Raw genomic sequence first — 18,561 nt, 5'->3', positions numbered from 1 at the left:
GAACAGGGAGTTACTGGCTGAGTATCAGATTCAGGTATTTCTGATAGATACTGAATGGAGTTCTTTATTAGGTCCTTTGACAAATGGGAATTTGTTTAGAAGAGTCAAAACACCCCTTTGACTAAACTGTGAACATTTGTCTCAAGACCATTAACAGGCATATCACCCTAAGCAATCACGTAAGCAAGAGTGGCAAGAATCTGGGTCACAATCCAATGCTGAGTTCTATGTGTCCTCTTTGAATCATGCTCTTCTGGTCCTGTTCTTTTCTCAGTTCCACATTGGCCCCAAGAACCACAAAGAATCTCTCATGTTGAATTATCACATTCACCTCACATCTCTTTCCTATCATGGAGAAAAGCACTTTGTTTCTCTACAATCCCTCAATATTGACACAATATTGCTAATGAAGGATTTTTGTTTTTAAGTGATATATCATTAAAGAACTTCAGTGAAGTTATTACTGTTTTTCTTTTCTCTAATAATGCCATGTATCACTTAATGAATCTTGCTAAGTCACAAACCCTTGTTATCACTTTTTTTGGCCCTGCAAACCTCTACACTTATTTCACAGGCACATCATTGATACCAGGTCATTCTCCAAACCTTTCCAGCTTGGGCTTTGGGGTTCCAGAGCTGAATTTTTGGCTATCACAGTAAACTGTTTTGTGTTTGTTTGTTTTGCCTGAGATCCAGACTCTCAGAACTGAAATTTCATTTTGAGATAAAAAATTTAAGAAGGAAATATGGCTTCGAGGTAGAAAGACGTGGCCACAATTCAAAATCAGCCACTTACTAGTATGCAATTTTAGGCAAATCCAATTGACCTTGTGTGACCATAGTTTATTGTAAAATAAGAATGATGATGTCTTCTCTGCCTAACTCACAGAGATATTACGGTAGGGAATTTAAGAAGTGCTTTAAAACATTAGTAAATGTCTAAGTGCCCTGGCAACATAAACCAGTAGACACAGCAAAGCAAGATGTTACAAAGGTCAAGAGTGAGAGACTGACTTTCACCATGGATCCAAACAAGGAATTCACTAAGGATGGAATCATGAAAGAGAATTATGTCCTTCTTTGCTCTCCGCCCCACCCCCTATCTTGGGTTTTGAACTCTGGGCTTGGGCACTGTCCCTGAGATCCCTTTTGCTGAAGACTAGCACTCTACCACTTAAGACACAGCACCAATTCCAGCTATTTCTGTGATTAACTGGAGCTAAGAGTCTCATGGACTTTCCATCAAAGGCTGGGAACCATGATCCTCAGAGCTCATCCTCTTGAGTGGCTAGGATTACAGGCATGAGCCACCTTTGCCTGGCATGCTTTCTTTGCTTTCTGTGTAAACTAGGTATTTAGAGCAATCCAGGAAGATCATGGGCCCACTCAACCCTAAGAAGTCCCTCTTGATTCTCTTCTAAACTGAATACAGCTGCTACAGGGGAAACTGTGAGAATGATGTGACTCTCCACCTTGTACACCAAAGAATCCAAAGATGTGAATGAACAAACTCAAATAGAAACCGATTACATGGCATGTACAGAAATGTAGCAATGGAAGGAGAGACAGAGGAAAAGGTAGAATGTAGATCAGGTATGAAGTTACAGGCACCTCATGAAAGTCAACCCCAGTTAGAACAGAAATTATCTTCTGAATAGTCCAGACAGTGGCCAACATGGTGTAAGCACTCACTCATAACCACTCACTTAAATCAATAGCAATGGTGAAAGGCCTTGGTCTCTTTCTTTTCTCCTTGGCTGTAGGATTTCCTGGAATAGGTTGAGGACGGTAAGCCACAAGTGTTCAAAAAGACTGAAGGGAGGGGTTTCTCCCCAAACTACTTCCACTCCTAACTCTTCCCAGTCTCCAGCCACACACAGTGCACAGTCAGACTTGAGGAAAGAGCAAGGATTTGTTTCACTTCCGCCTAGGTCCAGGAACCCAAGTTTCTGACTAGGTCAGAATGGAAATAATCACCATCAAAATACACCCAGATGCTCTCACACACCCAGACGCGCGCGCATCCCCGGGCCATGGGGCGCATGTGAGCCCACAACCCTGCGCACCCAGCCCTTCCTCTTGCCAGAGCATCTTCAGCTGCTGCCACAGAAAGCAGCCTCCTCCTTCTCCTCCCCCTACCACCGCCGCGGCGGCTGCTGTGATCTCCTATCCCCTCATCTTCCTTCCTCCCACAGTTCCTGTTCCTCCTCCCATCCACAGCTCCTCCTGCCCAGTGGCGAAAAGGCAGAACCCTTGGCTGCAGATCCCCTTCTCTCCGATCACGTAGAAGCTGAAACAGGTCTGTGCTGGGGGCGCTTTGTTGCGGGTTGTCTTAGTGCTGGTGGCTGGGAGAGCCGCTGGGAGGGGCACGCGATGGACGAGGTGGGGGAGGGGGGAGAATGGAGGGGATGCAGTTTTCAGCCTTGCTCTGTGCATAGTGGGGAGCGATGGGATGGAAAGGAGCTCTTCCCTTTGCCAGTTCTCTCTTCGTTCCTGGCTTGAGAGCCTCGAAGCCACCCAGACTTTCCAGGCCACTGCCCATCCCTTTGCACCCCCACTTCCCACATTCACTTCCCAGATCGGAGCTTTCTCTTGTTCTGGTAGCTCAGGGATGGCGGCAGGAGAGATGGATGGAATGGATCCAGCATGGCACCTGAGGGTATGGTGCTGCTTTGTTACATACAACAAATCCAGCGTCTAGTTGCAGGCTGGGCTGCTGTCTGCTGGTGAAGTGGGGTGTGGGCCTGGCAAACTAGGGGAGTAAGATAATATGAGCACTCCCTGTGCGTGACTGGACGTACAGGAATGCCATGCTGGGCTATGTGCCAGATTGATGGTGCAGATTTTATCTATGGGACCAAGCGAGTGTGAGTTAGAGTGGGATGTGTGTGTGTGTGTGTGTGTGTGTGTGTGTGTGTGTGTGCGCGCGCGCGCGCGCGTGCCCTTGCGCAAGCACGCACGCTGCACCAGGAGGCAGGGCTACTCCTGGCATTACACGTCCTTGGGTCGCATCCCATGCCAAGCCCGACTGCAGCAACATGCAAGCGGAGCAGGTCCAACCTGTTTTGCCCACATTGGAAGGATAATGATGGTTTCAAAGTAATGGGAATCCCTCATTCCCCGCCTCCTCCCCCCCACTCCCGCCCCCAGCTCCCACTAGGGCAGTTGCTTAGCACTATATCGATGTAGAATTTCCAACTAGATTGACCAAGCTCTTCTAGACATCTTAATTGTTCCCTCAAATATTCTGAACTTTCTTAGCAGATTTTCTTCTCTCAACCAATGAGGAACTCAAGTTTCACCAGTGATCCCTGTAATTACTGATCCTTATGTCTTTCTTACTGCAGTGAACTTCATGATGTGCTAGGATGTAGCTGAATATTTAAAGGGAAAGGACCAAACCAAATGCACTTAAATGTTATTCCTGAATGTACTTGAGACAGGTTTTTGGGGTTGTTATTGTCTTTGTTTTTCTTGAACCATAAAGCATGAAACAGTATGATCATTTCGTTTTTAATCAAAGAAAGAAGAGAGACCAATAAAAATAAAGAATGCATAGTGCTAAGCCCTTTCTTTGACATTTTTATTTGTGGTTTTAATAAAACATTGCTTTCCAAGGTCCAAAATATACAGTTAAGCACAGTGATCGGTCAAACAAGCAGCATTTATTACACACCTGCTATGTGTCAGTCGTAATGTTTGGTATTGGAAAGATCAAAATGAATAAAACATCTTCTCAGCTTTCAGGGAGTGCAGTCTGCTCGCAAGCTAGAGCATGTAAACAAACAATTAAAGGACGGCGAGGGATGAGCAGGGTACTGTGGGAACACTGAGAATGGATGCCTTACAGGAGTGGGGGTTATGATTAAGGCAGGCTTCACAGGAAAGGTGACATTTGAATTGAGTATTGAAGAACTAATTCACCAGGTGGCTAAGTGGAGAATGGCATCCTTAGCTGAAGAAGCAGCCTGTATGAAGGCACAGAGGTTAAACAGAAGTAAAACTGCAGAGAGTCTGGAAGTATTTCTGTCAAATTCTCAACAAACCCAGAACAAGTTTCTGAAGAGTAGCATAATGATTAATGATGAATCCAAAAGGAGCCTGTATTACAGATTGATAAGGATCAGAACACATCTCCCTCTTAGGAAATGCCTGGCTCATTCATTAATATTAGTGCTTTTTGCTTTAAGCAAATCTGACATATGTGAATGTAGATTTGCAATGCAAATGAACTAAATGGACTGTAAGAACACTGCAGAATTTGTAGCTTTCCAAAGGATTCATGATTGCATGGTTTGAAGTGACAAGCCTCTTTGGCCTTTATAGTAACTGTTTTAACAAAAAATCCCTTCCTACTGAGTTTTATACAAATACAGTGGATAAAGAAAAGTATATTTGCATTACATTTACTTTATATGCAACAAGTGACCGATTTCAATGCAGGTATTTTTTTCATTCATAAGGCAGATGTTTTATAAATACCAAGGTAAAATATGAAAATGATAGCAATCAGTACTAACTCCACTGATTTCAATCTTTTCTTACTTGAATGATAAGTAAAATACAAAGTAAGCAGGACAGATTGCCCAATTTGCACATTTGAGTTACTTTCAGTAGAGTCATAGTAATTAATAATAGCACAAGATGACTATACTGTATGTGTTTTGAAATGGCTCTAGGATGGCTATTCTAATGTGCAAGGCAATTAAGGCAGAGCCAGGGTGTTTTTGGAGTGTGTTTGGTTGTGTTGGTGCTTATTGCACTGGTTGGCAAATATGACTAGGATTGAGCTTTGAGACTGATGATGTCTATTCAAAGTGCTTGGTAGCCACAATATTATGCTAGTTAAAAGTGTGGGATCTGATGGCATAGATCATATCTCCATGTTCTCCCCCCTTAAGTAAAGAGCAAAAATAGCTCAACATTCTATTTGAAAGAAATGCTAACATTAATGGGTAGTCTTGAATTGACTTCCTTCTTAGTCTGGCCAATGGCCTGCTATAAAAGTGATGGTGATTCAAGACCTTTTGTTTTCATTAGAGCCTCTATTTACTGGCTGCCCCTTCCAGAGAATATTAGGCAATATTTCTAAACAAACAAACAAACAAATGAAAACCTCAGCCCCCATGGATTGGGCTGGAATGGAACTGATTTGTCTTCATTTGTCTATTGAATTGATATGCAGATTAGTCTGATAGCTAGACCACTATTTCCATATGAGTTCCACAGAAGACAAAGTATTTGTAGGTCTCACACACATTCATAGGGTGGTGGTGGGGGGAGGAAAAGAGACAAAAGAGAATGTGTGTTTGGAGGATATAATACACAGTATCTCTTAGATATTTATTCATAAAATCTGATATTCTCACAAGTATTTGTGTAGACTTGGGGTTAAGAAAAATATTGTTTGGACATTGCTGGGAAAGAATGTTCTCCATTGAGTTCAGAAACTGTCAGTAGCATGATAGGTAAACTTGGCTGACTGGCTTTACCATTCTCAGCTTTTCTTTAGTCCCTCATCTGTAACATGAGGCTGATAATAATCATCACTCTTACTGAAGGTGATGGTGTGATGACAACGAAGATAATATCTCTGTAATATTTTGAGCTCCTTAGAAGAAAGGCTCTGTATAAATTTCAAGCTATTATAAAAGGGAAATGAAGAATTAAGGCAATTATCCTGATAATTCAGGGCCCAATCCTGTTTTTCTGCTGAGTATTTGGCACACTGTCTCCATTCTTAGTCTGCCTCAGTTCCCTTATTTCCTTTTACATCCTGAAAATTCCACTGTGGGCTTTAATTTCCTGAACCAGAGTTATCATGAATACAGATTTCAGAAAAAGCCCATCAATCTAAACATCTTCCACAGACCAGAGGATCCAGATTCTTGGAGGTAGGTAAGTTTATTTGGAAAGTTGCTTTTATCCTTCACGCTATCTTTCAGAAGCAATTCTAAAGGATTATCCTGGGAAGAAGCTCATTCCCACAGGGTTCATTTCCATGGACTTCAATGCCCTCTGGCCTGGAGTAGCTTTGCAGGAGAGGCTTCTTGAATGCTGTTTGTTTCAGGGACTTATTTTATCAAGGCTGAAGCCATCTTTAGGGAAACTTAAAAGTCAAAGGAAACAACACTTGTGTGACTACTGACCCTTCCCTTGCTTTCCCATCTCCTGTAATTTCCCTTAACTTCATTTCTTTACAACTACCTTGGAAGGCAATGGACCTCTTGAGAATGAATGGAAACTGTGTTTCCATTTGTTGGTGGTGGTGGTCATGGAGCTTGAACTGGGTTTCAGATTAAGCATGATATGGAGGCTCTGGAGTTACTGGCTTTCAAATTCTCTAAGCAACAATCAACAATTCTCCACATGAAAACAACAACATGAAAATGGAACAGAAAGCATTACTTTTGTGCACAAGACAGACCTGTGTGACACTGGAAAGTGAGAATGAGTCATTCCATCTTCTAGAAAGCTTAGTGGTGATACTCACCCAGGAAGGGGATTCACAAAATGGCAGTGCCCTGAGAACTTTTAGACCTGCCTTCTTGAGTAGTTCAGAGGAGTGTGAGTTTGTGGCCATATCCAGGTATGTGCTGGGTCAGCTGTCATGTGGTAGCTTTAGCAAAGGGACAGATTTCTAGTGGAACCCCAGAAGGCTGTGCTTCTCTCTATCCCACTCCATTTCTCTTGTGTGTTTGGTTTTCTGACTCACCAAACTGAGCAGCCAGTTAGACTGTGTATTCTGTCCTAGATTTTCATTGGGTGATTCAATCATTCCAGTCTCTCTTCTTTGATGGTTATCAACCTTCTTGTGGGACAAGAAACTCCTTGAAAGTCTGATGAAGCTATTGTGGAACTCTCCAGAGAAAGTTCCACATCTATTAACCTGTACAAATATGTTGCTACTTAGGTCCACAGCACCATAATTTTTGCTGTTGGTGCAGTGTAGGATTACTTGTAGATACTCCCCTAAATATAAAAAAATCCTGTAGGTTCAATTGTTAGATGTAATTTTGCAGAGGATTGGAAACATTGGGATGAGCTTTATATTAAATATACAGGGAGAGGAGTTAGCTAAACTCTTTCTGAATGAATGGGATTGAATACTGAACTTGAAGTCAAAACAAAAAAAGAATTTTAAGCTGTCTAACCTTATCAAAGAGAGTGGGGATTCAAAGTCAACTTAGGCCAGAAACCTTTTCTCCACAAAAAAGCTGGGCTGGGCACCGGTGTCTCACCCCTGTGATCCTAGATACTCAGGATGCCGAGATCTAAGAATCACAGTTCAAAGCCAGCATGGGCAGGAAAGTCTGTGAGACTCTTATCTCCAGTTAACCACCAGAAAACTGGAAGTGGCACTGTGGCTCAAGTGGTAGTGTGCTGGCCTTGAGCTTAAGAGCTAAGACACAGAACCCAGGGCCAGAGTTCAAGCCCCATGACCACCACCACCACCAACAACAAAAATCTGGAAGTGGAGCCATGGTTAAAAAGGCTAAGAGAGAGTGCACAGGCCCTGAGTTCAATCCCCAAGACTGGAACAAAGGGAGAGGATGGGGAGAGAATGGAGCAAATCAGGAAGAACTGAGATGTGAGAGGATGGATTTAATGATAGTTTCAGAAAGTGTGTCCTATTATGCCATATTTGAATGAAAAGAAAACTTAAAAATAAAGATACAAGCTTTGTGCTTCTCAATAATGTTTCTGACCTAAATTTAATCTCTGAATGATACAGGGCTATGGATTTTAAGAGGTTGTCATAGATTCTGTACCTGGATCCTTAGAAATGACATCTTTAGAGATTGAGAAGAGGGGCTGGGTTTTGAGGAATGGAACAGGATGGTTCACTTATTGTGTGAAAAAAGCTATTTTACTATCCAAAGAACATGTGCTCATAGAAAATGAATTAGAATATTCCTGACTTTTCCAGCATTGATCCTCATCCATGTTCACATTTTGTGCATGTTTTCATGAATATTCAGATGTATATTCATGGGCACAAATAATTAAGGATGCCATCATGTCCCACATACTGTTCTAAAACATGTTTTTTTTTTTTTACTAAACTGTGTGTCTGGAAATTTTTTTTCCTAAAAATATACATCTACCAATGTCATCTTTTTAAGAATTACATGGTAGCCCATTATGCACACTTTGCTGAAGTTTATATTATTTCTAATTTTTATATTATTAAATATTAGTGCCTTTTCAGTATACTTTTATATGTATATCTTATGATCATATTCATAAAAACAAACTTTTTGCTGTTCCAAAAGTTTTGGTTTGTGCTTCTCTGATTTTAAACGAGCCTGTAAAACTGGCCTCCAAGAAGGCCATTGAAGCTTACATTTTGAACAACAATAGCTATTTCTCCACTTATTTTCTTGTTTTTTTCAGATATTACTGACTTTGATGAGGTACTGGAGTTTGAACTCAGGGTCCCATGTTTTTGCTCAGCTTGCTTGCTTAGCTGGCATTCCACTATTTAAGTCATACCTCCAGCCTATCTTTGCTTCCTGGCTTTGAACAACAATCCTTCAGGTCTCAGCCTCCTAAATAGCTACAATTAGAGTAGTGAGTCACCAGAGCTCAGCTTATTCACCTTTTCAAATTGACAATATGAAGGCTGAGAAATATTTCCATGGTCTTTCTACTTCCTTGGTACTAGTGAGGATAAATATCTTTTCATCTGTTTATTGGCCATCTGAGTTTCTGTTGTGTTGCCATTTCATATTTTTGGCCTGTATTTTCCATTATTTTTCTATCACATCTTTCTGCATTGGATAACAGGAATCTCTTTATGTATTTTGATAGAAACTACTGCTCTGTGTATTGGAGATGTATGTGATGGTTTATTGTGTGTCTTTTAGCTTTGATTTGGGTAACTTTTGCTATATAGAAATATTCCTTTATGACTACCTCAATGATGCCAAAATTGAGCATCACTCTTACTATATTACATATATTTGACTCATTTCTTTTTCCTGTTTTTAGTATATATTAATTGTATAAAGGGTTTCATTGCACTATTTCCATACATGCATATAGTATGTTTAGATCATATTCACCCCCACTAGTACTCTCTTAAGATACATTTCTGGATTACATTTGTTGAGTTAATAGTTATCATATTGCTAAAATGTTTATACCAATTATGTCCCTGGTCAAAGTGTATGAAAGCTCATTTTCCATTCTTAAGTCAAATACTAAGCTGGAATTCATATTAGACCTTATGAAAGGCTGGAAGCAGAAATCTCTAACTGTACCTGGAACATATCTAATATACATTTCACCTTCAATTACTTAAGCAAACATGCTGTTAAATTCATTTCCAACTAGAACTGTGTCGAAAGAATTTTTACAACATCAAATCCCTGTAAATTCACTGTGAAATGAATGGCCATGTCAGGTCATCTCTGCTGGCAGCAGCTGAAACAGTAGGCAATGACAGACTAACTCTACCTTGACTGTAGAAACTTGGGAAAAAACTACTGCTCCCTCTTCACTGACCTCGGAGGTTAGCAAGATTGGTTTCTGAACTTTCTGGAGGCTGTGTGGAATAAAAACCAGCTTCTATCCAGATTAACTTTCTGCAAGGAAGACAAGTTTGAGCCCTCCCAGGAGAAGTTATTCTAAGAGAAATAAACAGTGATGTCACTGTCTGCACAGGGAATAGTAGCAAACAGGTACAGGTGTGGCTTTTCCTCTCCCTGGCCTAGTTTTTTTCATCTTCCTGACTTTTCTGCCAGCATTCAGGTATGGCCAAAGGAATTCTTCTGTTTGTTTAGACTAAGAGTAAGGCCTTCAGATTGGGAGAAGGAAAGCAAATCTGAAAAGGAGGAATGCCCTCAGTTAGGAATTGCTGGAAAAGATTCCTGACATACCACTAACATTTGTTAGCTAACGATTTGGCAACTTTCCTCTTCTCAAGATTGGTATGGTGCCTTCAACATGAAGCTTTCTAATTTGTAGGTTTGAGAATGTCCTTTATACTTATCCCTCAGTCTCTTCACCTAGTGTGTCATTAGCACAGCTGACCCTCCAAGATAGTTCTAACCATTTCAAATGGGTAGGTTATTGTCCCCTAAGGAAAGATTTGGGTACTTGAACTACTGACAACAGGGTTTTGTGGTTTCCCACTTAATTCAAAATCGCAGCATCTGGCAAAAGGCTTATGATCATCTCTAACTTTTTTGGACTAGACTCAGTATAGTTCACAGGGGGATTGAGGGCCAGATAACGCAATTACTCAAAATTGCTTTAGTTGTTAAGCTAGTGAATGTTCTGTTTTAAAGCTAGAATGTCTCTTTTTGATGCTGAATGATTTTAAACTATTACAGGGACAAATACAGTTTCAGCATATGCATCATATAATACGTGTGTCATTTGTGACAAGTATGAGGGGTAAGGTCTTCTTTTCTTTTTATTTACTATATTTAATTTGCCAAAGAGGGTTTTCTCCTTAAAAAAAAACAATCAGACAGAATCTTGTTTCATAGCCCAGGCTGGTTTCAAGCTTACAGAATTTCTCCTGTGTGGCAGGATAATACACATGTACCCCAGCATACCTGGTTTTTCTTTTATTTTAAAACTACATTTCATGCTTTCAACACAACCAAGTGTTGTGCTGTTTCATTTTTAATGACTTATAAGAAGGTAGCTTTGCTTTCTAACCCTGATTGGAACCTAGGAGGGATCTTTGTCTCCACACTTAATCCAAACAGATGCATCTCATTAACAAGATACATTTGGTAAATGAATTTTTCAATAAACTGTGAAGCAGAAGTCTTGGGTTCCATTCCGGCCTTTGTTACTAGTTAATTTATGTTTATGGCTCTTAATAAGTGTTTAAAAGTTTCTAGGTTTCAAATTCTTTACATAAAGTGAAGGCAATGATTAGAAATAGATAAACTCTATCTTGGTTTCTTCAGTGTAAACGGAACACTCTCATCTCCAAACTCAAAGCTTACTTTGTGGCAGAATCACTTGAGGGTACGTCTTTTAAAATGCCTTCAACATGAAGGTGTTTGACATAGGAGGTGTTTGACAAGAATTGTACTCATTTCCTTACTTATATAATTATAACCCCTCTATACATTACCTTTACAAAAATAAATAAATGAACAAATGAATGGATGGATGAATAAATGCATAAGAGGTTCAACCTCAAGCTACTGAATCTGAACTTCCAAATGTGGACCAAGGAACCTACTTATTAGCTAACTTCTGAGGTGATTCTAGGGACACTACAATTCCTTTAGGAGGGAACTTTCTGGAGACTAACTCTCCAAGGCTTTGTGGCCAGAGGGAATGAAACTATTTTCCAAAGGTTGAGGAGCTTGGCTTCTTATCTAGTTCCCTGGGGCTGGGTTGTGCTGAGGTGAGAGCCAAGCAGAATGTTCTTTCCAATAAAGCAAATTTGGAGGAACACACTGACCAGTAATGAGCATATTTTACATTTTTTGGCACAAACCTCTCAGTAGAAGCATTACTGAGAAAGGACAAAGTGCTACCCAAAGAGCTTACACCTCTTCAGCTTAAATTCTCCTTTTGATTTCCATTTTAAGTTTCCATTTCCTTCTTTGACTTTTTCAACTTTGATTTCCTTTCCCTTCAGGAAACTCACTTTGCAGTGGGTTTCTGCTTTGCAAGATTGCCCTAGCGTCCCCCAGCCTCCATGATACTTTAAATATCTTCAATCCACTCAGCAGCCCCTCGCAGATCAGTGCTGGGTGTGTTTCCTTCAGTTCTAGAGAGTCTCAGTTTTACTCTCCCCTCTGAAAGGGATCAACCCTTGTCCAGTGCACACCCATTGTCCCTATCTGAAGCCTTTCCTTTCAATACAGAAGAAGTTAGAGCTAGGACAGGGATGAGGAACAGACATCTGGCCCACAACATTGTTTGGTATGTGACTGATAGGACAGACACACTTTTCAAATGGCCCTCATGGGATGCATTTGGCCATCTGCCTTGCATTGATAATCTTATATGGTCTGTGAATGATGTTATAAATATCTAAATTGCCCTTGAAAGAAAAGGAGGTTTCTCATCCCTAAGCTAATAGAGTACTTCTTACAGGTTTACTTCCAGAGACAGCCTGTATTTTTTTCCATGTAGCTATCATGTATTGAGTACTGACCTATACCAGGTACTCTGTTACTCTGCATATTGTATTTAATTTCCCCCACTGCTTTACTAGGTGAATATTACTAGCATTTCTACTTTACAGGTTTTCCGAGATGGGGAGTAGCAATCTGAGTCTGCCTGGTCTTGAGGCCTAAATGCTAAAAGAGTCTTCTATTAGTGACTCTCTATGTCTACAAACCTGTGTTACAGCAAGAGGGACTATATGAAACAACAGATTTTCCTGGATATGATGAGTGTGAGCCTGAAATAACTTTAAGAAACAGGAAAGAAAAAAATAAATAAATAAAAAAGAAAGAAACAGGAAAGAAAGGGTTCATTTTAATAGCAGAATAACATTGCCAGAGTTATCATATATCATTCTAAAGGTGAGGTTTAGAGACTGGAATTTTTTTTGATGGTAGTGGTATTGGGATTTGAATTCAGAACCTTTCACTTCCTAGTCAGGTTCTCTAGCACATGTGCCACATTCCCAGACCTTTTTGATTTGGTTATTTTTCAAATAGGGTCTCCTGTTTATGTCTGTCTGGCCTGGTTTGGATTGTGATCCTATCTATGCTTCCTAAGAGCTTTCCTGACAGGTGTGTGCCACTATACCAAATGTTTTAATGTTTGAGATGGAACTAACACTTTGCTTGGGCTGGCCTCAAAGCAAACTTCCAATGTGTTCCAATTTCTATCTCTCAAACAGCTAGGATTGCAAGTATGGCCACTGCACCTAGCCTAGAAGACTATCTTTGAACCCTGAGAACTGATAGGTTATAGTAAAGCTGTAAATAACTGGTATTGGCATTTAGAGATAAATATCTGAAACTTCTCTGACTACTGTTTGTTTCATAGAGCATGCTTCTTCTTTTTCTCCTCCTATTCTCTTCAGGAGGCTGGTGCCAGGGCTACGGAAGACCATTGGGAGGCCGAGAGTGACTTTCTAGATGTTCTCCATTAGTGAAGGGCTAGGTAAAGGAGAGATAGCTGATCTCGAGGAGGACTTAGAATAGGGTGAACAGGAGTCTAGTTGGCTTGGATTCTTGTGTTTCTAGACCACCTGAATCCTTCCTGTATGATTTGTGTCACCAGTCTTGGAGGATGCAACAAGAAGAGTTTGGCATCCACTGATATCAACTCATTGAACTTAGATTTATAGACTTTATAGGACTCTTGTTTATGAGTGCAACATAGCTATGCCTTGCAATTTCTGAGTATAACTGTAAGGCTAAGTCCATACTTGCACTCTAACCTAATAAATATCCCATCAGAAGAAGCCTAGCTTTTCATTCTGACTGTCATGCAGGACCATAGAATGAACTTTGCTGCCCCAAACCAGACTATTCACTTTTGGGTTCTCTTGGGGAAAAAGCTTATATTGGCTATAATTTCTCTAAAAATCCCCTTTAAGAGGAAGGCCTCAAGAGAGCTCTTGTGCCCATTTCCTGCAGTATCTGTCATCTTTTTTTACCATGTCCAATCATGACATTCAATAGCCTACACAAAACTAAAGTTTTTGTAAGACTTCAACAGTCTGCTTTACATTTCATGCTGACAAATCACTGTATTTCTCTAGGCTCCTTCTTCCACATGTAATAATCCTTATTCTCCCTTCCTCCTGGTAATACTGGAGCAATCAAACATTGAAAACTTTTAGACTAGTTTTTAAAGGAAAATTGTCTAAGCTATTGGTACTTCTTGACTTGCAATGACATTAGAGCCTGATATGTCTGTAAAATTGAAAATATCGTGTCTGAAACATATTTAATATACCTAACCTACCAAGTATTGTATCTTAACCAGTCCTAGCTTAAATGTGCTCAGAACAATTATCTTAGCAAGTGGTTGGGCAAAACCATCACACACAAAGGCTATCATTGAAAGAGATGCTGAATATATCGTGGTATTTGTTGAATACATGCATCCAAAAATCTTGGCAATTGTGGTCTGTCTCATGGCTGCTTGAGAACTAAAGCTCACGGCCACTGTCCAGCATCATCAGTGTTGGACTATTAATTGCGAGTCCAGAAAAAGATCTGAATTCAATATCCAAAGTATTCATTCCTAGCTAATGCCTCTCAGGTTTGCACCATCACAAATTGGAAAAATCACAAGTAGATTACGTATATATGAATGTAGATATCAGGGGATTTCTGGCAGAAAAGAACTGTTTTGGAGAAAAAGAGAAGTTAAAGATGAAAGGAGTGTTTGCTTAAGTGTAAATCATTACTTATCTCCTACTAGCTCTATAATTTTGTCAATTTTATAAATCACTCAACTGCCTTAGATCTGAACAATGGACAGAATAATATCACTACTTACCTCAAATAGCTGGACAAAAGAATCAAGTATATATGTACACATATGCATATATATCACATATATGTATATACATACACTTATGTATGTATATGTATGTTTGTATGTATGTTTGTACATACACATGTATATATGTTAGTATGTATGTATGTTTATACATACACATACATGTGTGTGTCCCATAGATAGTGCTCATCTATAAACTGCCATTTATAATAGCTGCTGTTTATGTATATTATAAATGCACAAAGGTCCATAGAAGTTTTGACTCTTGGTTTAGGCCTTGTGACAGTCACATTAGATGCTCTACACTTGTTTTTACATCAGTGCAACAGGAACAATAATACTAGCTAGCTCTGGAAGTTTTGTTTTGTGCTATTGAGGTTTGAACTCAGGGCCTCACACCCTGGCTAGACAGTACTCTATCACCTGAACCAGCCCCCCTTTTTCACTTTAGTTTTTTTTAAAAATTAGAGTCATGTGCTAACTATGCTTAGGCCATCGTCAAATAGCAATTCTCTTATTTGTGCCTCCTAAGTAGCATGGATTACATGTATGTCACCTGGCCCAGTCTCTGAGGAATTTTTGAGAAATAAGTAAGAGGATTCATGCAAAGTTCTTGGGACACTTCTTGGACCATCAAAGTGCTTAATGAGGCATTGTTATTAGCATGCAATTACTAACCTTATTGACACCATAAGTCCTTTGGCCCCTAGCCCTGTGTCTGGTCCACCATTGGGTCAACTCTTACCAACTCTCACCTTTGGGTTAAATCTCAGCTGAGATTTTTGATACCTTCAAGGTATACATTGTTTGAGACAAGCAGAGTAAATGGCCTTTTTGTGTGAGAAGTCCTCAAGACTGATAGGGCACCCCAAAAAAGCAATGTGCAATGTCAGATGGGTTGCTTTAGGAAAACAACTGATTCTCTAGCCCCCAAGATGGTTTGCAAAATGACAAAAATGGGGACAAAGCAGACCTTGCTTAGCAAATCCCACAGGAGCCTGGCCCCACAAAGCTTAAGGTTCTGTTAGCTGCCCCCCTGCCAAACCACGCCTTCTCTATCAACCATGCCAACTTTGTATTCCCTTCTGGCATTCCTCCAAAACAACCGACTGGAGAGTCCTTTGTCTCCTCCTTAAGTAAAGCAACAAGTATGGCAACTACATGCTGCCATAGTGACAATTCCTACCTGATCAATAGAGCTGGGAATTGAGCTTTGGTGACAGGGCCTGCCCAAGGGGAGGCACTTCCCATGGCATCACCTGCCTCAGCTTGGTGACCAAACAACTTCACTGCCCACAACTGAGTGTATGTCTCTGGGCCTTTCTATATATCATTTTCTATATCTGAGGTGACTATTTTAGACACATTTTAAATGTCTCAATCTTACTCCAGGGCTTCATGATTTTTGCTGGAATTAGTTAACATTATTGCTTTTAATAGTATGAGTAGATAATAATAGCTAACATTTATTAAGTGGTTATGTTCTAGGCATTATGCTAAGTATTATGTACGTTAGCTCATGAGGTATGCAGTACTCATGAGGTAGGTAGTACTAATATTCCTATTCTACAGAGGATGCTCATGCAGTTAGCTGTTATTGAGTGCTTAGTTTATCCTAGGCCCTATTCTGACTGCCTTGTACATTTTCTTAAGTAAGCTTTATAATAGCCTTAAGAAGAAGGCAGTGTTATTAGTAGTGGAAATATCTGAAAACATTGAGTGGCATAGGCCCAGATGGGAATCTGGACACCTATGGAATATGCAGAAAGGCCTGCATGGTCTGCAGGATTTTTTATATCCTTTGACAGCAAGTTCCTTTTTCAGCACCCCTAGTTGCTTGTAGCTGAAGAGGCATGGTGCATCCTTTCCACCTTGGATTATTTAGAGAATACAGGTCAAGCATCCCTAATCTGAAATTTTGAAATCTAAAATGCTCCAAAATTCAACTTACTTTGGATGTTGATGTGATGATAATGTATATGTTGGTCAAAACAGCTTCAGATTTTGGAGCATTTAGAATTCTGTATACTCATGTCCTATGAATACACTTTAGTAATAGGGTAAAATCTATGATCCTTTCTATCTTCAATCAAGGCCAAGATTGAGAATGAGCACTTGGGTACATTTGGGTACACCCAAACACTTGGGTATACTGCATCCACTCCCAGTAGTCTTGCCAACTGCAGAGACCATCTTCTGCATGACCAGGATGTTAATGTTACAGAGCTCCATCATCGTGACTGGTCATCAATAGCAGAGTACACAGCCTGCAGTAATAGATATAAAGGTGTCCACTTCACTTCATATTTCCCAGGGCCACCAAGGGGAATCTGCAGACAATAATCATTTCCAAAACTGCTCTCCTTGTCCTATACCTTTCTTCCATACATCTAGAAATCAATATTTTCCCCATTGGTTTTAAGTCTGGGATACTTCACCTCAAATATTTTCAGCCAGGTGCTGGTGGCTCAAGCCTGTAATCATAGCTACTCAGGAGGCTGAGATCTGAGGATCATGGTTCAAAGCCAGCTAAGGCAGGAAATTCCATGAGACTTTATCTCCAATAAACCACGAGAAAACTGTAAGTGGCACTGTGGCTCAATAGGTAGAGTGTTCACCTTGAGTTGAAGAGCTCAGGGACAGTGCCCAGGACCAGAGTTCAAGCCGCACGACTGACAAAAAAAAAAGATTTTCTTCCAAAAGGTCATCTCAGAATTTTCAGACTCCCTCAACATCATTGTCATATATATTTGTGCTCTCTCCTCATGTTCTATCCTCTCCCAGGCTTTTTGTCTATGCCCTTTGAGACCTGTGTTGGACATCAACCACCACCACCACCACCACCACCACCACCCCACTCTACCTCCTCACAATATAATCTACATCAGTGCATTGCAACACTGGCTACCTGCTAGTATTCCTTGGAAAACTTTTAAACAAGGTCTGTATCCTGGATCCCATCCCTAGAGATTCTGATTCAATTGGCTTGAAGAGGGGTCCTGGTTTTCTATATTATTAAGGAGCTTTCCTAGGTGATGCTCATGCAGTCTCGTTTTCATACCACTGCTGCTTTCATTGGCACATCTGTTTTCTTGAAGTTTTCTTATGCATAGGCTGCTTATTCCCCTGGGTCACACATCTCACAGAATTGAAGGACAATATCTGTATCATCTATTTTCCTGGCACCATTTTCAAACCTTTTATACCCAACCCACCAAATGAAAATAAAACATGGAAAAAAATCTAACAGCTAACAGAATTAAATGCAAATTTTATTTATTATCTTACGATAGTTTGAAAACAAAATGAAATAAAATAAATGATTCTCTGTGGCACATGCCACCTGTATTACCTAATATTCACTTGTCAACACTTGTCTTTCAAATTCATTCAATTTTCTTAGACTTTTACTATCTGGATTATCTGTTTCCTCTTTTAACCTAAGTCCTGATTTTAGTCTAGATGCCTTTCATGCATCTGGATAATCAATCTGACATTCTTGCCTATATACTGGCCACTATTATTGGTATATGGTATCATTAGGTATTGTTATGTATATGGCAATGGACAAATGGATGAAAAATCCCAGCCCTCAAGAAACATAAAGGGGAACATGGGAGTGAAGGAGATAATCAACAAATCAGTCAACAAACAAATGACTATAAAATATTGTCTATAAAATGTCATAAAATCATTATGGAACAATAAGCAAGGAATGAGGTAGAAAATGTTGGGAAAGGAGGAGGCTACGATGCTTGATAAGAAATGTACTCATTATCTTGCCCATGTAATTGTAACCCCTCTGTACAGTATTTTCACAATAAAAAATTTAAAATATTAAAAATTAAAAAATTAAAAAAGAAAATGTTGGGATAAAGATCAATTTTAAATACTAGGGAAGAAATTTCAACAGGAGTTGAAAATTGGAAAAGATTAAAGATAGATGAGCAAGAACCAATTTCTACAGGAAGAAACTTTACCTAAATCCTGGAAGACAAAGTCAAAGGGTGAATAGACAATCCTGTCTTATTGTGCCTGGTAGGAAATTTTGAGGACTCTGATTCTTATTCTGAATTAGACATGGTGAGCTATTGAAGGGAAGTCTCT

The 18,561-nt window shown here is 39.9% G+C and overlaps 1 protein-coding gene across 4 annotated transcripts in view; it reads left to right on the top strand.

Annotated features, from left to right (window-relative positions):
* The first annotated feature begins 2,213 nt into the window (after positions 1-2,213).
* Positions 2,214-18,561, top strand: part of Pak3 (p21 (RAC1) activated kinase 3) — a 270,788-nt gene continuing 254,440 nt past the window's right edge. For all 4 annotated transcript variants that reach the window (XM_070039896.1, XM_070039900.1, XM_070039895.1 and 1 more), the window contains exon 1: positions 2,214-2,299. The gene's annotated coding sequence lies outside the window, so the exon portion shown is untranslated. The remainder of the gene's footprint in view (positions 2,300-18,561) is intronic.

Source organism: Dipodomys merriami, unplaced genomic scaffold (assembly GCF_024711535.1).
Source record: "Dipodomys merriami isolate MVZ:Mamm:240054 unplaced genomic scaffold, mDipMer1.0.p SCAF_3, whole genome shotgun sequence".
In the NCBI taxonomy this organism is placed as follows: domain Eukaryota; kingdom Metazoa; phylum Chordata; class Mammalia; order Rodentia; family Heteromyidae; genus Dipodomys; species Dipodomys merriami.
Note: the sequence above shows the minus strand (reverse complement) of the source record. Positions and strands in the feature narration are given on the sequence as shown.